The sequence below is a fragment of the Lathyrus oleraceus genome, chromosome 5, assembly GCF_024323335.1.
Source record: "Lathyrus oleraceus cultivar Zhongwan6 chromosome 5, CAAS_Psat_ZW6_1.0, whole genome shotgun sequence".
Classification (NCBI taxonomy): Eukaryota; Viridiplantae; Streptophyta; class Magnoliopsida; order Fabales; family Fabaceae; genus Lathyrus; species Lathyrus oleraceus.
In genome coordinates, this window is record NC_066583.1 from 536,713,127 (window position 1) to 536,731,843 (window position 18,717).

At 41.3% G+C, this 18,717-nt stretch overlaps 1 pseudogene; it reads right to left on the reverse strand.

Annotated features, from left to right (window-relative positions):
- Window positions 1-292: 292 nt before the first annotated feature.
- Window positions 293-18,717, reverse strand: part of LOC127081921 (transcription factor SPATULA-like) — a 63,371-nt pseudogene continuing 44,946 nt past the window's right edge.

Genomic DNA, 18,717 nt, shown 5'->3' on the forward strand with positions numbered 1-18,717 from the left:
ATTTACCTTGCTTTCACTGCAGTGAAAATTGGAACATTCATGGGTAGCTTCGGTTTTCATGGCCTTGATGGTGCGACTCCATTATGAATTCGTTGCAGATGAATTCGTTATGTTGCTGTTATGGTAGTGCATGTTGGGTTCTCTTTGGCCATTATGGTGAAGCCAAATCCGTAGCAGTGAATGAAAAGTGAAAACAGGTTGCCTTGGTTCTGAAAAAGGTTAGAGGTTAGTTACCGTAAGTTAGAACTTGTTATCCTCTGTGGTGTAGTCGTATTGAATGTTTTGAAGCTTGTTAATTCCCTGTGGTGTGCTGTTGCAGGAGTAAAGCCTTAATAGAGGGTTGAAAACTTGATGAGGGGTCGAAATTAGCTATATTTGCCGTGACAGTTTGATTCGAGATGCTGCCTTGTTCTAGAAAACTAAAACTAGGCGGCGCAAAACATTCATCATTTGCAGATGAGGCAATTGCGTTGACAGAATTGTGAAATCCAATATTACCCTCATCAAGATTGAATAAATCGGTTTGAGAAAACGTCGTAGGTCGCGATCCTCCTGATAGAGACACCGGATGCAGGCTATAACCATTTCTTATCATTAACATCTGCATAAATGATCACCAACATTGCACTTGAAGTTGAAGCTGCTTTAAATAATCTATAGCCTCATCAAGCATTGAAGCTTTGTCTGTCTTATTAGAATTCAGAATTAAATTCTGCAAAGCTTTCAATTTCTCATTAATCTTACTCCTCCTTCTCTTTTCAGATAAATTATGAAACTCTGCAACTCTGCTTTTCTTTGATGAAGAACATGATGGTGGGGTAGCTTTTGATGATGGCAACTCTGAAGCTTCATCATTCAATTCCTGTTATGGAACGAAAGGCGTCGCCGTCATCGCTTATTGGAGAACTGTTTTGGAGTTGTTATAAGTTTAGGATGGGATTACTTGATGTCTTATTATTTGTTGGCTGCTGCAGCTTGGATTAATGTGAATATGCCTGGGACTGATACAGGTTATTGGCCGTTGATGTTTGTGCAGGATCCTTTGGTTTGCACTTGCAGGTGTGATGCATAATTGGTTAATTACTGCAGAATTTTGGACATATTTGCTTTAGGAATGAATAGAAAGTCTGAAGGTTATTGGTCAGCGTGGGAATTTCGGCTTGGATGCGGCTACGAAGCGCATTGGATGGCGGGGTTATTTTGGAATTCTTATGGGATTGGGTTGGAAACGTATTGAATTGTTAGATTGTGTATTGAAAGTTAATTGAATGAATGGGATCATGCAATGCATGTTTATTGAATTGTATTGAATGGAATTGGATATATTGAATGAAAGTTTGAAAGTTTGAATGAATTGTATGGTTATGGTTGTAGTTTGAACTTGATTGAAGTGATTGTAAAGAATAAGAATGGTTGTAACTTGGTTTATGGAAATGGATATTTGGTTATAAAAATGGATATGGATTTTAGAAATAATCCAAGACTAATCTAAATGTCAATTTAAAATCAAAAAACCAATAAAACCAATTAAAATCAAATTAATCTATAATTTGTTAAAATTACTTTGATATCAATTCTAACATTTATTTGAAAATTAAAATCAATTAGAGTTTGAATCATTAGTAAAAAAAACAATTAAGATTAAATTGAAATTTGGAATTAGACTTAGTTTGAAATTAAAATCAAATTGAAAATTAAAAAGTCAAATAATTAGAATCCATTTTGTAATTAAAAGCACCATGATCGAAAAGGCCTAGATAATGACCAATGTTTATCAAAATAGAGACAATATGGATTTGGGAATGGACGGTTGACTTTGGTCAACTAATTGACCAGAAAGTCAACGATTGACCTCAGACGTGAATTAGTGTTTATACTAAAACGAATGCATGATGCATAGTGGATGAATGCAGATGGATCTAAAATTGGGGTATGACAGAAATGAACAACCACGCGGTGTTCTGGAAATAACAAGATACCGAGACTCTGACTGGGGAGAGAATGGCACTGAAAGCTTGTTGCTGAGGAAGACGACAATGGTTATAACAACCACAACCTGCGAGAAAGACGACTCAGCAGGGAAAGCAAACACCGATATGGTACCGATATTCTGCTTCAAGGAAAGAGACCATGGATCTAGTGTCGAGATCATCGATCTGGCATCGAACTCTGAGGAGTAGCCGCTTCTGCTGGGAAGATACAGTCTGACACTGTCGACTCCGCTGGGGATATACAGTCTGACACTGTCAACTCTACTGGGGAATGTATAGCCTGAAACAAACGCTTGGGGAAGTACAGTAGTGGGAACCTGCTGGGGATTGAAGAATCCAATGCTTGGATCAGCTCTGCAGGGGTAAGGTACCAACTACCAACTGTTGAGGAAAAACATCTGTGATCATCTGCTGGGAACCTTAAGGAAATGCCCCGAGTGTACCTGTTCTGAATAGACGATCCAAAGCACTTAAAATTTATAGCAATTCTAAATGTTTATTAAGCAAGTACCTGTAAAGCTCTTATGTTCCATGATGCAATGTTTATCAAAAAATTCGGACGTCATTTTTGCAAACAAAACAGTAAAATGAAAATGAACACAGAGATATACTGAATAACATGATTTTATTGATTGAATGGCCTCTGAATAGGCATTTATATCAGGAAGCAATCCCTGGAAAGAGGTAATTGCACAAAAGATAAAAACAGAAATTGATCTAATGGCAATGTGGAATGGATTTCTATCGGGTTCCAATCCTGCTATGACTCGCTCGTCTTCAAGATCCTCCAGATGATCAGCTTTCTGAAAAAGGTGATTGGACTGTTTCCTATCCTTCGAAAGTTTCCAGTTATCGACACAAGATGAGATTCAGAACTACTCAGAACGCAGTCATTCGCTTAATCCCTAACTTTTGCCTGGATCGCCCTTTCGGGTTTTCAATCCACCGGGATACCCATTTTTGCCTAAGTTGCCTTTTCAGGTTTTCAACTTACCGGGTGTACAATCTTTTCATTTTTAATCCCTAACTTTTGCCCGAACCTTTTTCATTTTCTTGGTTTGCTGGGATGCCCATTTTTTGCCTGGACTATTCTTTTTATTGTCCAGCGGGTCTATTTTATACGAAGTATTTTTTAACTGCGTCTGAGTTCACAGGGTAAGTGAAGTCTTCACCATCCATAGTTGCAAGCATTAAGGCTCCACCATCAAAAATCTTGGTGACAATATATGGTCCATCATAGTTAGGAGTCCACTTGCCCCTGTGATCTGTCTGAGGAGGAAGGATCCTTTTCAACACTAAATCTCCGACTTGGAAGCATCGAGGACGCACTTTCTGATCAAAGGCTCTCTTCATCCGACTTTGATACAACTGCCCATGAAAAATGGCTTCCATTCGTTTCTCTTCGATAAGACTCAACTCATTGAACCTTGTCTGAATCCATTCAGCTTCGTCTAACTTGACGTCCATCAAGATTCTTAGAGAAGGAATCTCCACTTCAACAGGTAGGACTGCTTCTATACCATACACGAGGGAGTAAGGGGTTGCCCCGGTCAATTTACATACTGAAGTACGGTACCCATGCAAGGCGAAGGGTAACATCTCATGCCAATCTCTATACGTAACGACCATCTTCTGCACAATCTTCTTTATGTTCTTATTTGCTGCCTCGACAACACCTTTCATCTTAGGACGATAAGGGGAAGAATTGTGATGCTGAATGTTGAAGTTCTTGCACAACTCCTTCATCATTTTGTTATTGAGATTAGAACCATTATCAGTAATGATTCTTTTGGGAATCCCATAACAACAAATGATTTCTCTATTAATGAATCGGGCAACCACATGTCTGGTGACCTTCGCAAATGACGCTGCTTCGACCCACTTGGTGGAATAGTCGATGGCAACAAGGATGAAGCGATGCCCATTGGAAGCAGTCGGCTCAATCTTTCCAATCATATCAATGCCCCACATAGCAAACGGCCACAGCGAAGACATCACATTTAGAGGATTTGGCGGCACATGCACCTTATCAGCATAAATCTGGCATTTATGACACTTCCGAGCATATTTGAAACAATCAGATTCCATGGTCATCTAGTAATAACCCGCTCTCAACAATTTCTTAGCCATTGCATGTCCACCGACATGAGTACCAAAGGAGCCTTCATGAACTTCCTGCATTAACATGTTTGCTTTGTGTCTATCCACGCATCTGAGCAAAACCATGTTGAAGTTCCTCTTATACAACACGTCGTCTTTGTTCAAGAAGAAACTGCCTGCCAATCTTCTTAAAGTCTTTCTATCATTGTTGGATGCCCCTGCAGGGTACTCTTGATTCTTCAGAAAGCATTTGATGTCGTGATACCATGGCTTGTTATCAACTATCAGTTCAGCAACAAACACAAACGCGGCCCTATCGAGGCGCATAACATCGATCTTGGAAACATAGTTCCATCGAATCACCTTGATCATGGAGGATAGAGTAGCAAGAGCATCTGCCATCTGGTTCTCATCACGAGGTATATGATACAGCTTTACTGTTGTGAAGAAAGTCAACAGTCTTCTCGTATAATCTCTGTAGGGGACCAGATTAGACTGGAGAGTATTCCAATCACCATTCACTTGATTGATCACTAGAGCTGAATCTCTGAAAATATCCAGAGTCTTGATTCTCAAATCAATGGCTTGCTCAATACCCAAGATACAGGCCTCATACTCAGCTTCATTATTGGTGCACTCAAAAGTCAGACGAGCGGTGAAAGGCATGTGGGCACCTTTCGGAGTGGCAATGACAACACCAATTCCACTTCCTTTGGCATTGACGGCCCCATCAAACATTAAAGTCCACTTTTCATCTAGATCAGGTCCCTCCTCAACAACTGGCTCTTCACAGTCTTTCATCTTGAGGAACATGATGTCTTCATCCGGGAAATCAAACTTCATCGGCTCATAATCATCAATCGGCTGTTGAGCAAGATAGTCTGACAGAATACTCCCTTTGATGGCTTTCTGGGATATATACTGGATGTCGTACTCTGTCAGTACCATTTGCCAACGAGCAACCCTTCCGGTGAGAGCTGGATTCTCAAATATATACTTGACTGGATCCATTTTGGAGATCAGTAAGGTTGTGTGAGTTAGCATGTATTGTCTCAAGCGCTTAGCAGCCCATGCAAGTGAACAACATGTCTTTTCAAGCATTGAGTATCTCGACTCGCAATCTGTGAATTTTTTACTTAGGTAGTAAATGGCATGCTCTTTCCTACCAGTCTCGTCGTGTTGACCGAGAACACAACCCATGGAATTATCAACTACTGTCAAATACATAATCAGCGGTCTCCCTGGGACTGGAGGCATAAGGATTGGAGGATTCTGCAAATACTCTTTTATCTTTTCGAAGGCCTGTAGCACCTCAAAATTTGCACCTCCCATTTGTACATTCATTTCATTTTTAGGTCATTAACATTGCATTAACATTGCATATCACATTGCATTTCATCAGGCAAAACTGGTTAGGAGGATTCAACTGTGCAAGAGACCAAGCATTTCCATGAGATGAAGGCCCTATGGTTGTTCTAGAGGGTTTGTATGAATCAAGGATCATTTTGATGCAATTTGGCCAAGTGTTGAAGGCTCAAAGTCCACAGTGCAGTTTCAGGTCATCTGGGGCCCATAAAAGTCAACTGAGGGCTAGGAGATGGAGAAATGGTTTGAGACACTTCATTCATGTCCAAAAGAGGTTTGTTCAACATGCCAAACATCTACATTGAAGATTTTGAAGCCAGATCAAAAGTTTCCAAAAATGGAAAGTGACCTGTAATTTGAAAGTTTCCAAAAATGGCAAGTTTTTGGACCAACTTCAACTCAAATTTCCAACAACAAAGAAGCTTCAAATGAATTTTTGTCCAACATGAAAGTTGAAGATCTCCCTCTCCCATTTCCAAAAGGTCCAAGATCATGAATTTATGATGAATGGTTAAAGAGTTATGATCAAATCATTGCAAAGTGTGCTTGAAACTTCAAATGGCCATATCTTTTGAACCAAGACTCCAAATTTGGTGCCTCTTTTTGCATTTTTCTCCTCATGTTATGAAGTTTCTAAATCAATCATTACATTGCATAAAATGTTATCACATGATCATTTACATATCCAAGTCAATTTTGGAGGGAAAATTGGAAATTTAAAATTGATGCATCATGAGAGCTTTCCACCATTGCCATTGTGTTTGAAAAGTGATTTTAAGTGAAAATTATCAGCTACATGGTACTGTTCACGTGGAAATAGCCATGCACCCTCCAATTTTCAAGTTTTGGTCATAACACCTTATCTTGTTTAATTTGAACTAAGCCATGCCTAATTTGGATTAAGAGTGAATTAGTGGAGCATATATATTCCTAATCATAACAGATTTGAAGAGAATTCTGGATCTAGATATCACATTTTTCTCTCTCTCCAAAAATTTCTCATAATCAAATTTCAAAATTCTTCAACATAACACCTTGTTTTTGTTGAAGATTCATGATCAGTGAGTGTAATTGAGTGTGAATTCATCAATTGTTTGAAGATTTGGAGCCATTTTCGAGCACTTGAAGTTCAAGAACCTTGCCATGGAAGTTGATTATTAAGCTAGATCTACACGTTTCTAAGCCTCAAATTCTTCATCAATCATCACTACAAGCATTCTGGAGCAGCTTTGGATCATTTAGAGCTTTGGATCGTGCAAAACCAGAATCTGCTCTTCAAGAGGTGAGTTTTTCGACATTCACAATTCTCAAATCCATGTGTATGTTTGTGTAGATCTCTTCACACTGATGATTCTGAGCTAAAAATCACATGAAATAGTGCATTATTGAATGAGATATGTGTGATTCATGTTTTGCGCACCAAACTTCTTTTGATCGATTCTTGTTATTGGTGTTGATTTAGACTGAATTAGTGCTTGATCTACGATCTACGTTGCATGAGGAATCATTTGGTATATTCATTTCATGATTCTGGAAATTTTTTGGAAAAATCTGGAAAATACGTATGAACATTCATGGTGTTCATCTTCATCTTCATGAAGAAGATGAAGATCTTCATACCAGTCCGTCGCTACCGGTTTAGCGTCCACCCTGGTTATTTCCACGCTGGCCTAGGGCTTGTATCCTGTTGGTCCACGTTTTTGCCTTGCAAGCGAATTGATAGGCTCATAGTTGTTTGACCGGGCCAAGTAAGCGCTGACCATGCCAGCGCATTAATGAAACAGTGCGTTTCATTGTGAAGCGCGCGTCTCATTCAAATGGCTATCGGGTTCGAGTCCTGCTGGTTCCAATATTTCAAATCCATTCATCAATTACCATTTTCCCTCCTTATTTCATATGCCATGTCCATTTTGATTTTCATTTTTTATGCTAACTTAGAAAAATCATAACAAATTGAAAAATGACTCAAATCACTCCCAATTTTTTGCAAAATGATCCTCTGTTTGTCTAGTTTTTTATGATGATGATTTCAAAAGTTGTGCATGGCTGGTTTTTGGTTTGTGTTAGAGTATGTGAACATATGTCTTTCTATCATTGTTGGATGCCCCTGCAGGGTACTCTTGATTATTCAGAAAGCATTTGATGTCGTGATACCAGGGCTTGTTATCAACTATCAGTTCAGCAACAAACACAAACGCGGCCCTATCGAGGCGCATAACATCGATCTTGGGAACATAGTTCCATCGAATCACCTTGATCATGGAGGATAGAGTAGCAAGAGCATCTGCCATCTGGTTCTCATCACGAGGTATATGATACAGCTTTACTGTTGTGAAGAAAGTTAACAGTCTTCTCGTGTAATCTCTGTAAGGGACCAGATTAGACTGGAGAGTATTCCAATTACCATTCACTTGATTGATCACTAGAGCTGAATCTCCGAAAATATCCAGAGTCTGGATTCTCAAATCAATGGCTTGCTCAATACCCAAGATACAGGCCTCATACTCAGCTTCATTATTGGTGCACTCAAAAGTCAGACGAGCGGTGAAAGGCATGTGGGCACCTTTCGGAGTGGCAATGACAACACCAATTCCACTTCCTTTGGCATTGACGACCCCATCAAACATTAAAGTCCACTTTTCATCTGGATCAGGTCCCTCCTCAACAACTGGCTCTTCACAGTCTTTCATCTTGAGGAACATGATGTCTTCATCCGGGAAATCAAACTTCATCGACTCATAATCATCAATCGGCTGTTGAGCAAGATAGTCTGATAGAATACTCCCTTTGATGGCTTTCTAGGATATATACTGGATGTCGTACTCTTTCAGTACCATTTGCCAACGAGCAACCCTTCCGGTGAGAGCTGGATTCTCAAATATATACTTGACTGGATCCATTTTGGAGATCAGTAAGGTTGTGTGAGTCAGCATGTATTGTCTCAAGCGCTTAGCAGCCCATGCAAGTGCACAACATGTCTTTTCAAGCATTGAGTATCTCGACTCGCAATCTGTGAATTTTTTACTTAGGTAGTAAATGGCATGCTCTTTCCTACCTGTCTCGTCGTGTTGACCGAGAACACAACCCATGGAATTATCAACTACTGTCAAATACATAATCAGCGGTCTCCCTGGGACTGGAGGCATAAGGATTGGAGGATTCTGCAAATACTCTTTTATCTTTTCGAAAGCCTGTAGCACCTCAAAATTTGCACCTCCCATTTGTACATTCATTTCATTTTTAGGTCATTAACATTGCATTAACATTGCATTTCATCAGGCAAAACTAGTTAGGAGGATTCAACTGTGCAAGAGACCAAGCATTTCCATGAGATGAAGGCCCTATCTTTGTTCTAGAGGGTTTTTATGAATCAAGGATCATTTTGATGCAATTTGGCCAAGTGTTGAAGGCTCAAAGTCCACAGTGCAGTTTCAGGTCATCTGGGGCCCATAAAAGTCAACTGAAAGTCAACTGAGGGCTAGGAGATGGAAAAAATGGTTTGAGACACTTCATTCATGTCCAAAAGAGGTTTGTTCAACATGCCAAACATCTACATTGAAGATTTTGAAGCCAGATCAAAAGTTTCCAAAAATGGAAAGTGACCTGTAATTTGAAAGTTTCCAAAAATGGCAAGTTTTTGGACCAACTTCAACTCAAATTTCCAACAACAAAGAAGCTTCAAATGATCTTTTGTCCCACATGAAAATTGAAGATCTCCCTCTCCCATTTCCAAAAGGTCCAAGATCATGAATTTATGATGAATGGTTAAAGAGTTATTATCAAATCATTGCAAAGTGTGCTTGAAACTTCAAATGGCCATATCTTTTGAACCAAGACTCCAAATTTGGTGCCTCTTTTTGCATTTTTCTCCTCATGTTATGAAGTTTCTAAATCAATCATTACATTGCATAAAATGTTATCACATGATCATTTGCATATCCAAGTCAATTTTGGAGGGAAAATTGGAAATTTAAAATTGATGCATCATGAGAGCTTTCCACCATTGCCATTGTGTTTGAAAAGTGATTTTGAGTGAAAATTATCAGCTACATGGTACTGTTCACGTGGAAATAGCCATGCACCCTCCAATTTTCAAGTTTTGGTCATAACACCTTATCTTGTTTAATTTGAACTAAGCCATGCCTAATTTGGATTAAGAGTGAATCAGTGGAGCATATATATTCCTAATCATAACAGATTTGAAGAGAATTCTGGATCTAGATCTCACATTTTTCTCTCCCTCCAAAAATTTCTCATAATCAAATTTCAAAATTCTTCAACATAACACCTTGTTTTTGTTGAAGATTCATGATCAGTGAGTGTAATTGAGTGTGAATTCATCAATTGTTTGAAGATTTGGAGCCATTTTCGAGCACTTGAAGTTCAAGAACCTTGCCATGGAAGTTGATTATTAAGCTAGATCTACACGTTTCTAAGCCTCAAATTCTTCATCAATCATCACTACAAGCATTCTGGAGCAGCTTTGGATCATTTAGAGCTTTGGATCTTGCAAAACCAGAATCTGCTCTTCAAGAGGTGAGTTTTTCGACATTCACAATTCTCAAATCCATGTGTATGTTTGTGTAGATCTCTTCACACTGATGATTCTGAGCTAAAAATCACATGAAATAGTGCATTATTGAATGAGATATGTGTGATTCATGTTTTGCGCACCAAACTTCTTTTGATCGATTCTTGTTATTGGTGTTGATTTAGACTGAATTAATGCTTGATCTATGATCTACGTTGCATGAGGAATCATTTGGTATATTCATTTCATGATTCTGGAAATTTTTTGGAAAAATCTGGAAAATACGTATGAACATTCATGGTGTTCATCTTCATGTTCATGAAGAAGATGAAGATCTTCATACCAGTCCGTCGCTACCGGTTTAGCGTCCACCCTGGTTATTTCCACGGTGGCCTAGGGCTTGTATCCTGTTGGTCCACGTTTTTGCCTTGCAAGCGAATTGATAGGCTCATAGTTGTCTAGTTTTTTGCACTCCCAAATTTTTTGCAAAATGATCCTCTGTTTGTCTAGTTTTTTATGATGATGATTTCAAAAGTTGTGCATGGCGGGGTTTTGGTTTGTGTTAGAGTATGTGAACATATGTGCTTTTATGACCTTGCCTTGCTCTTTCTATCATGAAATGCTTGATATTAATCCAAATTGCTTGAAATTTTGCATGAGTATTCTTGACATGTTGCTGAACCTTTGAGGCTTGATGGTGCATTTTTCTCATTTGCCATTTCTGTTTTATGGACATGTTTGCATGGTGTGACAATTTGTGTCACACATGTGGTTGATCAACTTGTGCAATTTAATTTCCATATCAAATGACCTCTAATGCTTCTGATTTTTTGTGTGATGATCATGTTAGATGTGGTGAATGCTCATGAATTTTTCCAGAATTATTTGAATCATTTCTGTTTTGATTTGGAGTTTTCATTCATGATGATCAAATGTATGCCTTGAATTGGTCTTTGACTTCCTTTGCACATAAAATGAACTTGCTTATTGATTTTGGTTTGGTCCTTTTTAGGACTTGTTCTTGATTGATTAAATATGATTCATGTTGAATATCAAGTTCTGTTTTGGCTTTTTAATTCACTTTTGACCCTAGGCTTTGACCTAGTAGTTTGGACTTACCTTTGAGTTGTGAATTTCAGGTTCAAGTATGCATCCGCATGATTGATGTGGCTCCTTCACTTGAGCTTGGTCATTTATTGTTGTTGGCTAACATTTGTTTGTTTTGTAGGCTTTGATGATAGTTCACTTGTGTTTGCCTTATGGCTTACTCATTGTGCATGTTGGATTTGTCTGTCTGTTGATATTGACTGTTGACTGTTGTCTGAATTCTATACTGATTGGTTTAGTTGTTTCCACAGGTACCTAAGTTGCTTTAAGTTCATTTGAACTTTGCTTTGCTTTGCTTGTGATTGGCATACCACTAAGGTATAATCCCTTAATCTTCATGTAGTCTGGAAGACCTGCCATGTTACTTTGGCAGGCACCTGTCTGAAGCCCTCCTTAAGAGGCAATGTTTGTGGTTGTTTAATTTTGTGCCAAGCAGGTTAAGTCCTCTTAAGAGGCAATTGGCAGATAAAAGGGATGTGCAACCTATCCCCTGCTATTCAGTTGTGTCATTCACTTTGCTCACACCATGTGTTGATGCACTTTGAATAAGAACCCAAGATCTTGTTGTGTCAGTCATATGGAGAAGAGTTCCTTCATTCTGAACTCCCACACTTTCATTGTTTGAAGCTCTCCCAGGCCAGGGATAAGAGCTATGAGGTCTAACCCTCATCTCCATTTCATCTGCTTCACCTTAACTCTCAATGTTAGGGTTAAGAGCTCAAAACACCCCTTTCTAGTTGGCTTATTTGTCGAGGTTGATTTGACCCCTTGACTAAAGCCTAGCCTTGTATGAGCCACTTGTTTGCATATAGTGTGTGTGCTTGCTCTCTTGTGCTTGTGTTTGCTATTGTGCTGTGTTTAGGCTAGCTTGTTTCCTGTGCAAGTTAGGGTAGAGACCTCAACATAGGGATCGTATGCATGACAACTTCTAGGCTCAAGTCATAGTCTCCCTAGTAGTCTGTTGTCTCCCTAGTCTCTGGTTAGGTTAGAAGTTCTTTCCCTGTTAAGGGGAACTACGTCGCCCTGGTCCTCATACCAGATGAGGTACGTAGGCAGGAGATGAGCAGATCTCTCCGGGCGCCCTTTTTTTTTCAACTCTGTGTTTCTTTGTTTGGAGTCTGACATAAGTCCAACGATTGGCAGTAGGTTTCCTGTGTGTGTTTGTTGGTTCGGAGTCTGATGTAAGTCCAGCGATTGGCATTCGGTTTCCATGTTTGCCTGTGTGTCTGGAGTTGGATGTAAGACCAACGATTGGCATTCCGATTCCTGTTTGTGTTTTGTTTGGCGTGCGTTAGCCGAACTACGAGTGCTCTGATTCTTTCTCTGGTTAGAGAAGATACGTATGCATAGGATGCGATATCCTAGCGAGCACGTTTCTCGTCCCCCCGAACTACGTCGACTCTGATGTTTGTGTCTGACAAACTACGTAGGCCCAAGATGCGATATCATGCCGAGTCCGCTTCTTCCGTCTTTCATCTGTGTTTCAGTCCAGTTTTGTGCATTCTTTGAGCAGTTTCTTTAGCAACCTTTCTTCTATTCTTTCTGAGCGTGGATCCCATCGAGTACGATGGATGCGTAGGGGTGCTAATACCTTCCCTTCGCATAACCGACTCCCGATTCTATCAATCTCTGGTCGCAAGACCATTTCCTTTCAAGGTTTACTTCGAGCGTTTCCTTTCCCGCCTTTGGGATAAATAACGCACGGTGGCGGCTCTGTTTCGCTTTCCCGCCGGTTTTTCGCATAATGCGACAGCTGGCGACTTCACTGGGGACTATCCCGAGAAGTTGACCTCTTGTTGGTCCATCTTCCCTAAGCGAGTCAATCCTAGCGCTCTTTAGGATAGTTTGGTTGCTTTTACTGCTTTATTTATTGCACTTATGATTATGATGTGATTGTTTATGTTTGCATTTATGTTTGCATTTATGTTTGCATTTATGTTTGCATTTATGTTTGCATGCATCATATATTCATTATGCTGGCTGTGTGTCTGTCTCTCTGTGGGGTGGGAGTTAAAAGAGGTAAAAGGCCCAATACCCAGGCTATGAGTGAACTTTAGAACACCTAGGAATAGAGTGCTTCATGGGAAGCGGGTGGTATAGCGCCACTTAGCGGAACATGGTATCACGAGCAATTCAAATCCTGATGGGGTATTATCGTTGCATACATCTGGTGTGTATATGGTGATATTCTTGAAAGGATTGTTTATCCTGCGTTTCTCTCGACCTTACCCTGGCCTAGATGACACCCGTGAGTGGGGCGGGATTGAATCATTTGCAGGTACAGATGGTGACTATGGTTCAGATGGACCTATGGATATCTATCTCTGAAACGCCGGAATTCTGTCTGTGATATCTATCAGCGGGTTCCGTTTATTTCGGATTCCCGGGTTGAATTTGAGGATACTTGTTCAGAGGATCTGGTTGTCATCCGTTCAGTGGATTTCTTGTGATGATAGTGATATATCCCCCGGTTCCGTTTATTTCGGAACCTCCCAAGTTGGATTTATGGTTACTCGGGCCCTCAGATGATTGTGATCAGTTCAGAGACCGGTCCAGTACAGTTGATCCTCAGTTGACTTGGAAGATGGCACAGTGACCTGCCTGCATGCATTTGCATCATTCCCATTTCGCATCCATCTGCATTTAACCCATGTCTATCCGTACTCAAGGTCCATTTTGTGACTGAGATTCTGGTTGAGAGACATCCTGATGTCAGAATGTCAGAATGTTATCGTCAAATTATTATCCGTCTCAAGGAAGCCAGAATCAAAGGACAGAATATTCCTCATACGTATAGACATTGCATGTGTGAGTCATATTAACCTGTTTGCTGTTTTGTAGGTGTCAGTATCTAACTGGTGCGCATAGCTATTCCGTTCAGATATCTCAGACTGATGGATCCACCCAACACCGACATTCTCGAATTGAAAGAGATGATGAGAGAGCTGTTCAAAGTCGTGCAGGGGCTCGCCTTGGGGCAGAAAGCAATTGCTGAGAGGTTGGAGAGGATTGAAAGCTGGATGATAAAGGAGAAAGTTCAGGGAAAGGCTCCGTCATCCGTAGTAAAGAAGCCCTCTGGCAATGGTCAGCTCAAGAAGGAGGTTGAATCAGGTGGGGTGCAGGCAAAAAAAGAACGCGGTCAGGATCGTTACCACCCTTATGCTGCCACTGTAACCACTCCTGCTGGTAATCCATCTGTACCACAGCAACAACCACCACCTCAACAGAAGGCACCGAAAGCTAAGGGCCAAGTGAAGAAGGGGACGACGGATCGTCAGTTTGATAAGCCACCCGTGACTTATACCCTTCTGTTCAAGAGATTGAGGGATCTTGGGTTAGTTCGGCCGAGGATATTGGTTCCTGTAGAACTGCATCGGAGGCCTGCAAACTACGATGAGAATGCCAGGTGCGAGTTCCATTCTGGAGCACCAGGACATAACATTGAGGGTTGTAGAGCTTTTAAGCATGCCGTCCAGGACATGGTGGATTCTAAGGCCATCAGTTTGGCGCCAACACTGAATGTTAACGCTAACCCCGGGCCAGGTCCCGTGGGGGTGAAGGTGATGTCAAAGGACAAGAGAGGAATAGAGGTGACTGAGGGGGATCAGTTAAAAACTCCAATGTCTATGGTCCCAAAACATCTGATGAAGAGTGGAGCTTTCCCTAGTGTTGATAATTGTTGTGCGGCCGTCGCCACAAAGGGGTGTGTAGTGATGGGGGAAACGATCCAGAGAATGATGGAAGTAGAAATGGAAGGTGAAAAATTTGAAACACCAAGTCAGGCAGTTGAAACCGTCAAGGTAGAGGATGCCATTCTAGCTGAGAAAGAGAAGAAGCTGTCCATTTCTTCTTACAAACAGGCCATGGAAGTGGTGAAGAACAGAGAAGCCCTAGGTTGGGGAAAGATCATAGACATTGTGGTGAAAGCGGATATGTTCGGGATTGGCTACCAGCCAGACCAAGGCTCATCTAGGAAAAATAGAGGACGTCGTCAACCGTTCACATTCGTCAGTGCCGGAATGTTGGATCCAGGTCACGCCTGTACAGTGGGTGAAGAGATTAACAGTGACTGTGAGCTTGACTCGTGGATAAAATCGTGCGTACCAGGGAACTGGAAGGCCTCAAAGATCATCACTGTCACTCATCCTGAAGAGTAGTATTTCTGTTTTTCAAATTTTGTTTGCATGAAAGCCATACGTTTTGCCCGAAACGTAATGGTCCATTGTAAGGGCCACCTCATGTGTTTCATTTTGCAACATTTTGCATCATTAATAAATGGATGTTTTTGTGATTAAAAGCGGTGCTCCCTGTCTTTCATTTCTTTTTGCAGTTTCAAAAAATAAATAAAATAAAAATGGCAATGTTTATTTTCATTTTTCTTTCCTTTTGATTTGCCTTGTTCCGACCTCAAAAGTGACTATCCTCCTAATCTCATTGATAACAATTCGGTTACACCTCTGTATGACTTCGACAATCCAACCCATCCTGCCGAAGAAGAAGGCGAAGAAGATTGTGATCTGCTGGAATTAGCCAGGTTGTTGAAACAAGAGGAGAAGGTGATTCAACCGCATGAGGAGTGATTCAAGATTTTTATTCCAGGCACCGCCGAGGTCAGAAAGGAAGTGAAAGTTGGGGCCGCTTCAGAGGCAAATGTCAAGAGCAGAATGGTAGCACTATTGAAAGAGTATGTCGATATCTTCGCCCGATCTTATCAAAATATGCCAGGGTGGAATACCGATGTCGTGGTGCACAAGCTACCATTGAGAGAAGACTGTCCTCCAGTGAAGCAGAAGCCGGTGCCGGAAAAGGATGAGAAGGTGAGAATGTGTGTTGACTACCGAGATTGAACAGAGCCAGTCTGAATGGTGATTCCCATTACATCGATGTGTGGGTAGATAATACAGCTCAGTTCTCGGTGTTTTCCTTCATGGATGGCTTTGCTGGCTGTAGTCAGATCAAAATGTCGCTAGATGATATGGAGAAAACAACGTCCATCATACCATGGGGCACTTTGCGTTATAAGGTGATGTCGTTCAGTCTCAAGAGCGCCGGGGCCATGTATCAAAGAGCCATGGTGACTTTGTTTCATGATATGATTCATCGTGGAATCAAATGCTATGTTTGATGACATGATAGCAAAGTCCCGAGCAGAAGAGGGGCATCTGGTGGATCTGGCCAATTTGTTTGACCGGTTGAGACAACTCAGACTGAGGTTGAGTCCGAATCAGTGCACTTGTGGAGTGCTGTCCGGTAAGTTGTCGAGGCTTATTGTGAACGAAAGAGGAATCGAGGTCGATCCTGCAAAAAAAAAACAAGAAAAAGCAATACAAAGAAATGCCTGAATCGAGAACAGAAAAGAAGGTTCGTGGTTTCTTAGATAGATTGAATTGCATTTCCCGGTTCATATCTCATCTGATAGCCGCGTGGGAACCCATTCAAAAAAAAAAAAGAGCAAACGGTCAGGTGAATAATGATTGCCAAGGGGCATTGAAAGATCAAAAGAATAAGTTGCAGGAGCCTCCGATTCTGATGCCTCCCGGTGGAGAGACGGTCATTAATTCTGTACTTGACAGCCCTCGAGGGGTCTATGAGGTGTGTACTGGGTCAGTATAACGAGTCTGGTCGAAAAGAGCATGCAATTTACCTTAGCAAAAAGTTTACAAATTGTGAAACAATACATTCACTGCTCGAGAAAACTTGCTGTACTTTGGCATAGGCTGCTCGCCGATTGAGACAGTATATGTTGGTTCATACCACTTTGTGGATTTCCAAGATGGATCTGATCAAGTAAACAAGTGAAAAGCCATCATTGATCAGACGGGTTGCGAGATGGTAAATAATTTCGACTGATGTTGATGTACAGTATACATCTCAGAGGGAAATCAAGGGAGTGTATTGTCCGATTACCTCGCCCAGCAACCCCTTGAGGATTATCAACCGAGGAAGTTTGAGTTCCCTGATGAGGACATCGAGGTTTTCAAATCAAAATATTGTGGGGAACCGATCCCGGAGGAGGGGCCTGACCCTGAATCCGAACGGATTCTGATGTCTGATGGGGCTGTCAATATGAATGGTAATGGGGTTGGTACCGCTTTGGTTACACCAAAGGGATCCCACATTCCTTTTGCTGCCCGGATAACACTTGAATACACCAAGGACATGGTGGCTGAGTACGAAGCTGGTATCCTAGGTATCGAACCTCGGTGCGTGCATCTACTGGGGCAACACCTTCTTCGCGGGTGTATGAGAAGGAATCGGTGCTATCATTTCAGGTCTAGATTTCATCATGGAGAGTCCTGGTGGGCGTAAAATTGGAGAAGACTGAGTGGATAAGGACTTGGTATGACGTGTTGAGCCCGATGGAGGAAAAGAGGCTGGCAGTTACTTGTCACGGGGCAGTTGTACCCAGTGAATGAAGCATGTTGTTGACCGAAAAGGGAGACCTCGTGCGTACCACGTGGGAGAGCTGGTATTGAAAAGGATCCTTCCTCCTCAAGACGATCGTGGGGCAAGTGGATATACAATTATGAATGCTCATTCGTGATCAAGAAGGCGTTCTCTGGCAGAGCCTTGTTGTTGACGACCACGGATGACGAGGATTTTCCATCCCTTGTGAATGCGGACACAGTTAAAAGATACTTCGTAAAAAAAAGAGACCCGCTGGACGAAAAGAATAAAAGAGTCCAGGCAAAAATGGGCATCCTGGCGAACCAAAGAAAAAAAAGAAAAAGGTTCGGGCAAAAATTAGGGATAAAAAGGAAAAAACTGTACATCCGGCAAGTCGAAAACCCCACAAGGGCGACTTGGGCAAAAAAGGGTATCCCGGTGGACTGAAAACCCGAAAGGGCGGTCCAGGCAAAAGAGGGATTGAAACGAACAACTGCGTCTAGCATGATCGTTTGTGCTTTGGATATGACTTGGATAATCCCCGACAGAGATCGATCGGAAGCGTCTTGTTCAGAAGACAGAAAGTGCGGAAAGTCTTGAGGACATATGGGGTGTAACTGAGTTGGAACCCGATGAGATCACGGTTCCACATTGCCATTAGGATAGATTTTTCCTTTTGTGCGCAATCACCTCTTTCCAGGGATTGTTTCCTGTGTGTTGCTCGGTTATGAGCCACCTTTTTTCAGTCAATAAAATGCATGTTCAGTCAAATAATTTTGTTTTTGTTTTCATTACCGCTTTGATTGCAAAAACATCCGTTTAGTTTGATAAAGAATATTTTCATTTTGAAACATGGAGATCCCTTCCGATGCATGTTTATAAGATTGAAATCTGGAAATCTTATTCGGAAGTTTGAGTGACCTAGGTGTTGAAATTTTGGCACGCCTGGGGCACGTTTTTACCTAACGATCTCTTTGCAGGTGCTGTTGGTTTGTTTCCACTCACTGGCAGGTTGTGATATGGAGCTTTTTGACAAAAGATCCCCGCAGAGTCCAATCAGGGGCAAGGGACAGAGGAACGGTGAAAAGACGGTGAAAGAATTACGACGACGATCCCAGAGGGTAATCAAGAAGACTCTTCAAAGTCTGAAGATTAGAGAGTGAGCCCGGATCTGAGGAGATTAATTGTCTCGAAGCAAAGAGAAGACGAGAATACTAGGTGATGAATCAGAAAAGA